This window comes from Balaenoptera physalus (assembly GCF_965194825.1).
Source record: "Balaenoptera physalus genome assembly, chromosome: 3".
Taxonomy (NCBI): Eukaryota; Metazoa; Chordata; class Mammalia; order Artiodactyla; family Balaenopteridae; genus Balaenoptera; species Balaenoptera physalus.
The window spans coordinates 176,682,606-176,690,879 of record NC_138890.1 but is presented as its reverse complement, the minus strand read 5'-3'; the positions used below and the strand labels follow the sequence as shown (position 1 = coordinate 176,690,879).

At 57.2% G+C, this 8,274-nt stretch overlaps 1 long non-coding RNA gene across 1 annotated transcript; it reads left to right on the top strand.

Annotated features, from left to right (window-relative positions):
* The first annotated feature begins 260 nt into the window (after positions 1-260).
* LOC309657772 lies at positions 261-7,957 on the top strand. The gene is made up of 3 exons (XR_014261889.1): positions 261-3,341; positions 3,678-6,812; positions 7,454-7,957. It is a non-coding gene; the product is annotated as an uncharacterized lncRNA (long non-coding RNA).
* The last annotated feature ends 317 nt before the right edge of the window (positions 7,958-8,274 follow it).

Sequence of the window (8,274 nt, the reverse complement as noted above, 5' to 3'; positions counted from 1 at the left end):
CTTGTCACTGACGCGTGTCCCCGAGGGTCAGCCCCCCGAGGACAGGGAGGCTTGTTAATTTCTTCACTGACTGTTCCAGCGTCTTGCCGGCCCTTATGAGAGGCTCGATAAGGTCTGTTGAATAAATGGTTTAGAAGACAAATGAGTCCGGGGTGAAGAAAGAGCCTGTGATGGTAGCACAGCATTGAGAATGCACTAAATGCCACTGAACCACACACTTGAAAATGGTTAAAATGGTATTTACCACATTAAAAAAAAAAAACAACCCACAAATGAATGAGTGGCTAATTGTGCAAAGTGTAACCTTAAAGTTAAAAAAATTGGAGATTATCTTTGTGACTTTTGGATAGGGAAGGATTTCCTAATGAGTCCACAAAAAGCACAAGTCAGAGAGACACCAACACGTTTCGATAACATTGTGAAAGTCTCACTGTAAACCAGCTGAAAATAAAAGCCACAACTCAGCCAAAAAATAGTTACGATGAGCATCATGGGAAAAGGACCAGCATCGTCTGAGAATGTAAAGAAATTCTACATGGCTCTAAGAAAGCAAAATGACCCCAAATGGGGAAAGCTTACGCACAGGCAACGCCCAAGAGAGGAAGCCCGCAGGGCAGGAAGAGACGAGAAGGTGCTTCAGCTTGCAGACACAGCAGAGATGCACCCAAGGAGATGCGGCATGAGAGGGGCTGGCGAGGCGGTGCTGGGGACCGGCCAGGACCCGGGGTGCGAGGCGAGCGCGGCCGCCCGGGAACCAGTGCGCAAACGCCCAGTGAGTGAAGATGCACACGCCCTGTGACCCAGGAACGACAGCCCTAGGGATACACCCCAGAGAAGCCCCACAGCTGAGAAGACCCTTTATTGTGGAATTGTGAGAACTGGAGTGTCCATCCAGGGGGCAGGTGGTAAGAGAAGTCAGCAGAGTCACGTGTGGAGCCCTGAGCAGTCAACTAGTAACCGAGAAGGAGATGCAGCCCCGGGTGCTGGTGGTGGGTAACAAGGCAGAGCCAGAGAACCACAGTGAATGGGGATTGTTCTTCCTTTTTAGAAGCATGGAAACAATCACAACCTAAGACCAAAGAAGAGAGGCACAGAGTTCCAGGGGGTGTCCTAAGGCAGCACTTTGGGTGGGGACTCAGTCTCCTTCTAAGACATGACCAGATTTTGACAAGTAGATATGGAAGGTTATGAGACATCTCCTGAAAGTTGAAGCAACGGTAAATGACCCCAACAGTAAATGGACAAAGGCAGATGGTGAGGGGAGCAGCATGAGGCTGGGGTCCGTCGGAGTCTCACTGTGGCAACTGCTGTCCTGCACAGGAAAGCAGACGGGGCTGGACCCAGGAGGGGGTGTGACACTTGAGACACCCACGGGCGTTTATGTAACTAGGAATGTACGTTTTAGGTCTTGAGCTTTCTTCTTTTGATCATGAAACTATGGCTTTTTATATTCAATACTTTTAATTTTAATCTCCACGCTTGAATTTTATTTTACGTTGGAGGGTAAGATCCTGACAGTAGGTTGTTTGACGGCTCATAGCATTTACATGACTCGTTTTAGATGCAGCTCCGCCCACAAGCTCTTTCACTTTAAGAATAAAATTGAAGAGAACTCGCATCTCATCTGTCCTGCCGCGCTTCTGGTGGCGTCAGCATCTCTGTGGTCCACGCTTTTTCACAGGGTTTATAATGTCAGCAAAAGGATTATTTCAGGCTGACACTTGGCACAGATGGTTCTCAGCCAAATGTGATTTTGAAGGGGAGGATTTGATCTCAATTATTCCATTCAGCTTTGTTGAAGGAGAGTAAGAAAAAAGAATTTACTCAGCTTCTGGTTCTGTAGTATTTTTATTTTCGGTGGAACTGCAGTGACCCTGGCAGGCGGTGAGCGTTCAGCGTGGACCGACATTTTGGCGACTTCGGAAAAAGAAACCTCGTTCACACAATCCAGGGCTTTGGGAACGGCCGCCCCGCTTTCCCGCCGTGGCTGTGCTGTGCTGTTGACCCAACACAGATCCCTCTGTCCCCCGCTGGACGGCGGCCAGGCGGCCGAGGTCTGTGGAGCAGGACCACTCGGTGCGTGAGGCCAGCTCAGCCCTGGAAGCCACAGGGCGACAACAAGCCTCTGTTCCCTCGCGACAGGCTTTGCACAGAGAGGGTCCCGGCCTCGGCTCGGCCACGGGGACGGACTTGCAGAGGGACCTGGAGGGAAAGCCCGTGGGGGGGGACAGAGGGTACCCGATTCTGGTTCAGTGGGGGAACCGGAGGAAGGGGACTCCGTCCCGTGAATTTCTTCAGCACCTCCGAGTTCACGGGACCCTCACGACCACCTTTCCTCTCCTTCCTGAGGCGCTCGGTCCCGTGTTTGGTTTTCGGGGAGGGGGCATTGGCTCACGTCAGCCCCACAAACTCAGGATCAGGAACTTGGTTTGGGGGAGACCTCCATTCCTGCAGATTTTGTGGAATTGTTGTATTCAGTTCTCAATCCTTTTTTTTTTTTTTTGGCTTTGAAACCTGAGCTGTTTGGACGTTGCCTGGAAGGAAGTTGGGGAGGATTCCCTGACCCCAAGGGGAAAGCAGGTCTAGGGATGCCTGGACCTCAGCCAGCACAGCCAAAGGGGCCGCTCTGGCCACCTGCTTCTCGCCCCACCCAGAAGGGAGGGGCCTGCCCACACCCTACCCTGCACAGCTGAGACTGGCAGCAGGTGATTAGCCACAGGCACATGACTGACGGCCTGGGGGGCCCATCCGGGGTGGGGGGGGGCGGCAGAGGAAGCTTTGTAGTTCCCAGGGGACAGGCGGGCTTGTTTGGATAATTCACAGCCTGGCAGGCGCCTGAGGCGGACGCATCGGGCTGGGAGTTGGGTGGGCTGCAGCTGGTTCTCGGATGGGGGTCTTGCTCTTTCAGGCCTTGGAACCTTAGAACGTGGTGGGGCGGGGGGCGTGCCCGCCACCGTGTGATCCTTCTGGGCTGTCTTGTCGTCCAGTCGACACAGCACGGTTCCCAGGAGGGGATGGTGCTGCATCTCGGGGGTGGAGCCTGCTGGGCCCCATTTCCAGAAATCAGCGGGGCAGAAAGAGAAGAGGGCAAGTTTCCTGCTTCTCCTCTGGGCACAGTCCTCAGAGTGACGCCGGCCCAGGCCCTGTGGGGCGGGACTTGCAGCTGGCGGTCCGCCAGGGGGCAGGCGGGGCTGAGGGCTTGTCCCTCCAGACAGACCTGCTGCAGACCGGGTGGGCTCCCCGCAAGGGGTCTTCCACACGCCTAACCCCATTCCTCCCCTGTCTCCAACCAAAGCTTCAGGGAAGTCGCTTTTACACTGTCCTGCCCCTCTGAGGCCTAGGTAGGCACAGGACCGCTCTGCGTGGTTTTCAGGTGTTTTCACCTGAGCACACCTGTCCGCTGGTGTGTCCTGGAGGTGGGTGGGTGTGTTTTGAACTTAGCCAGGTGGGGTTGGGAGGAGAACGGGAGACTGTGGAGGCGGGTGGCTGATGCAGGGCCCACGTGCCAAACAGAGGCTCTGCAGAGCCAGTCCCGGAATGCGGGCGCGGGGCGGGTGGGGTCACCGCGGGTCCCTGGTCAGGGCTGGGGAATCGGCCCTTGGTGTCCTCGTCTGCAGAGTGATGGGATTGGTCCCCCCACCCTGACGTCTTTGCAAATCCTAACTGTGTTTTCCAAGGCTAAACACCTTCATCCAAGGCTCACCCTGAAGGCGACACCCTGGGTCCTGGTGAGAACACCCCGTGGAGCTCAGGCCCCCTTGGCCGCCAATTAACCCGACGGCTGCTCCTTTCTGACTATGCTGCACGGCGCCCACAGTGGGTTTTCTGCAGGACGGTCCAGTGTGTGAGGCTTCCAGTTATAGAACAGGGTAATCTGGAAGCTGTCTTTTCTGTCACAACAAGGATTATACAACCTCGCAGTGACGATTCCTTAGTTTTAGAGTTTCTTTTTTAAACTGAGTGCTGCTTTTCTGTGTCTAACCACGTCTGGACTGTCAGACCCTCAGCACTGCACATGGGAAGCATGCCTTTTGAACGGTCTGTGATGGCTTTGATTACACACAGAGGGACAGGAGGGGCGGCCTCTCGGGACCCAGCAGCATTGCTCCTTAGCTCACCAGGGAACCGGCTGCAGTGGACGGCCGTCTGCAGCTGGGCTGGGCGGGAGGGGCAGGGGTGTGTCCCGACGCGGTGGGAGCGCTGCTGGGAGGGTCACTGCGGGGCCGCAGTCGGCCGGCTCCCCTCCGGCCCCGACTTCGGCAGAACCAGGTCCATCTCTGAATCCAGCCGCTCAGGGTGTTCCGTGCTGTGTTAATATTTACTGAGCCACGGAATCTTAGGCTCCTTCCCGAAAACGGCTCTCAGGGGTTTCCCTGCATAAGGATGTGTCAGGATGGGCCCTCCCTCTGCCAACAGTGGCAGCTTTGGGTTCCCACAAAATTTCACCTGCTCCCAGGGTGAATTTCCGGCCCTTCTTGTCACTCTTCTTGAAGATGCCGCTTTGTGACTCTGCTAGTGGAGAACACAGGGCGGGCCTGGGCTTTTCGGGTGTCAGGTGGGAGGCTGCGTGGAGGGTCTGTGTGTGCCAGGATGGCCAGCGCCACAGAGGACGGAGCAGCGAATCCACCTGTGGTTTTTGATGCTGTGCAAACTGGCCGCCTTGCCTGCCTTTTTAGCAATGGAATGAAGTCACCCGAGGGTCGCGTCCCTGCAAGGACACGGTCAGGTCCGGATGACTGAGGACCGTGGGGAGTTCACGTGTAGGGTGGGGCCTGGGCTGCAGGGTACCCCAAGCTGAGGGAAGGGGGTCATTTTACTTCCAAACCCTGACGCAGGCGTGGCGTTGCACCCTTCTCACAGTCCCAGGACGTCTTCAACAGACGAAGCTCTGGCTTTCAACCTGCCCCCCTCTTGCCCCCTCCCCGCAGCTCAGGGCCGCCCCCTGGGACATGGCAGCATGTTCCCAACGCAGCCAAGCTCAGGTTCTGACCTGGGGCGGGGGTCACATGCAGGTGTGACCTGCTCAGGGAAGGCTGCCCGGAGGAAGAGACCGCCGCGGGAGGCTGGGGGGTCGAGGCTCCCGCAGGACTCAGGGCAGCACCTGGCAGGCAGGGGTTCGGGGCCCCGTCATCCCGTCCACAGCCAGGACCCTCACAGGTCACATCTCACAGGGGTGTGGGTGCAGCGCAGGGACAGGCACCCAGGGGCAGAGTGTGAGCGAGGTGTCACCAGAACGCGGCCCCGCCCTGCTCTTCTTGCATTCGCTGTGGCCGTGTCCCCTTACGTCAGGATGAGTGGTCATGGCAGGGACAGCATGCCGCAAAGCCCAACAGCTCTGGGGCCAGCCCTTCACAGGCCTCGGTGGGCCTCCCGGGGGACCACTAGGGACAAGCAGGGTCCTGGCTGGCAGCAGGCGGCTGACCCCCACCAAAGACGGACGGAAGGGACCTTGAACAGCAGGCCCTGCGTCCAGGTGAGGGCAGGTGCAGGTGGGGGCCGGGCAGCATGACTGGGGCACGGGGGAAAGCCCTCACGTGCAGCAGCTTTGCGGCGCCCAGACCGCCAAAGCTGAGGCTTCTGTGCCCGCCGTCCTCACCGGGCCCTCCGCAGAGGGGTCTCGGTCTCCTGGGACCCTCCCAAGGCGTCTGTGCCCCTTGGAGTGGAGAGGCAGTGAGATGCTCCCTGCGGGGTGTTGGGGTCATTTCTGGACAAAGTCCCCAGAATCGGTGCTTTTGCAGCTCCTTTCCTGGAGGGAGCTCATTGTCACCACAGGCTCCCTCAGGGCACCCGAAGCCGCTCAGGGGACGCTGCCCCGGCCCCTGCCACGTGTCGCTGTGACCTTTCAGCTCGGGAGGGTCTGCGGGGCTGAAGGGGAGGGGCCGTCCCTCCCCTCCCCCCTCCCCCGCCAGAATGTCTGCGCTGCAAACAGGAACTTTGCCTTCTCGGGTCAGCTGACTTCTGGAATCGGCAGCACCGGGCCACGCAGCGCTGACCGAGGCCAGGATGTGGGCGCGTCCGGTGTGCGGGGGCGGCTGGGGCGTGGTCCGGAGGCCGCCTCGTGGCCTTGAGACACCGTGCCCCCAGCTCCAGTACTGCCCTTGGGGTGGGGACGTCGCCCCTTCAGCTGCGGGACCTGTTCTGCTGGGAGGGCAGGGCCCCAGGTGAGCCCGCCCAGGCTGGCTGTCCTGCCTGGTTGGAGAATCACATGTAAGACCCCGGGCCTTGCGCTGGGGCTGCACTGAGTAGGGCTTTCGATGAACTGGGCGGACCCTGCGCGGCAGAGTGTGGGGGCCCTGCCGGGGACGCTGAGCAGGCGGCGGGGGCCCTGAGGTTGTTCCCAGACCTGTCTGTGACGGACGCTGCCCCCCCCCCCACCACCGGGAAAGCTTCTGAAGGTTTACGCCCCTCCCTCCAGTAGCACCGTCATTTCTCTGTAACCATGATTATCAACCCTCGAACGCAGAAGATAGTCCGGACCGCGGATCTTTCCGTCTGCTGGCTCTTCGACTTCTGGCTTCCTCGACTCGACCACCGGTTCCTGGCCATCGAGCACGTGAAAAGCCAGTGTCCAGCGCTTTCTTCCCTGGAGCTCAGGCCGGCAGCTCTGCCCCTAGTCCTGGCACTCTGGCCAGATGCTGTCTTTGTCTGGTCTTTTTCCCTCCTCCTTCAGATGCTGGGCTTGATCTGCAGGTCCGGGCTTGGCGTCCGGGACACACAGGTCCACAAGGACCACCTGCATCCCCAGCCAGAGCACGCACAGCTCCTGCGGTACCCCCAGGGCCTGGCGACCTCCCCGGCATTGCCGCATTGAGGTGGGTCTGCCCCCATGGAAACCAGCACGCTCGCCAAGTGGCAGACACCTCCGTCCAGGAGCCCTTCCTGATTTCCCCCACTCCTGGAAGCCTCTGGGGCGGGGGAGCTGCCATCTCTCCACCCTCCCTGCCCAGCGCCCTCCCTCCTGGAGAGGCAGACCCTCTGGGAGTGGGTCTAAGCATTTTAGTTCCTTGTCCAGGGCCACAGCCAGGTCACAAGGGCACAAGGAACGTCATCACACCCACGCTGTCCACAGGGGGCTGATTCACTCTTGTTCCCAACACCTGGGGTGCTGGTCTGAGGACCCCACCGTTCTCTGCCTTTGAGCTTTTTAGAAAGCCCGTGCTGTCTGGGGGTGGACGTCCCTCTGGCCACCTCTACTCAAGTGCAGCAGGGAAGGGGGGCACCCAGAGCAGACCCAGTCCCTCCGGCTGCATCCGAGCCAGCTGTCTCTCTGAGTCACCGGCCTAGGGGTGACCCACCATCCCCTAAGCTCAGGTCGGCAGCTTCAGTCCCAGCAGAAGACAAATGTGAAATACTGTACGTCAAGATTTGGAGAAGTAATTTCTGAGACAAGATTGAGTTTTTAAAGATTATAGTTTGGAAAACTCTGGTGCATCTAGTGTTTTCACCATTTCAGATTGCAGCGTTTTATTCTACCTGTGAAATACCATTGGTGCTCCACTTTCATGGTTATTTTAACCAGGACCTTCATCTATGTGAAATACAATTCATATTTTATGGCAAGACTGGAAGAATTTAAACATAAAACATTTACTCTGCCCTTTGACCTCCCCTGTCCCCCAACTGTGCATCGTGTGTCTGCATTAGGGATGACCACACCTCCCCATCGGCAGACATACCTGCCCGTCCACGAAGAGCAACATTCTCCCAGCAGCAACAAGACAAATCCTTAAAGATAACACTCCTTCTTGATCTTATAAAGGGCCACAGTGACGCTTAGCTCTAGACTGTGTAAACTGTCAATAATACATCATTTAACGCACAGCCCTTTGTCTCAAAAAACTTAAATAACTGTGCCTGGGCTTCTAACGGGTGGAACAATTTTTGGAGCTTTCTGAGAGGCTGTTCTTGGGTTATAAGCCTCAGTTTGGCTCGAATAAAATTTTTCATTTCTTTCTTAGGTCGACTGATTAATTTTTTTTGTCGCCATCTATAACATAATAATAACAACCATAGTGATGGTAACAACAAACAGTGTTGGAGTTTGCAAAGTGTTGTATAAATTACCTTGGCGACCCGGCAGGGGCGGATGGGGGGTTATCAGCTGTTTCACAGGTGAGGGCGCTTGACTCACGGGAGAGAAAACCTCCCAATGGCTTGGAGCTGGGGCTTAAGTGGGCATCGCATTGTGCTCAGGGGTGGCTGTGGCCTGGTCCATCTCCTGGTCTCTTTGTCTGTTTCAGAAATATTCCTTAAGCCAACTTTCCCCATAAGGTG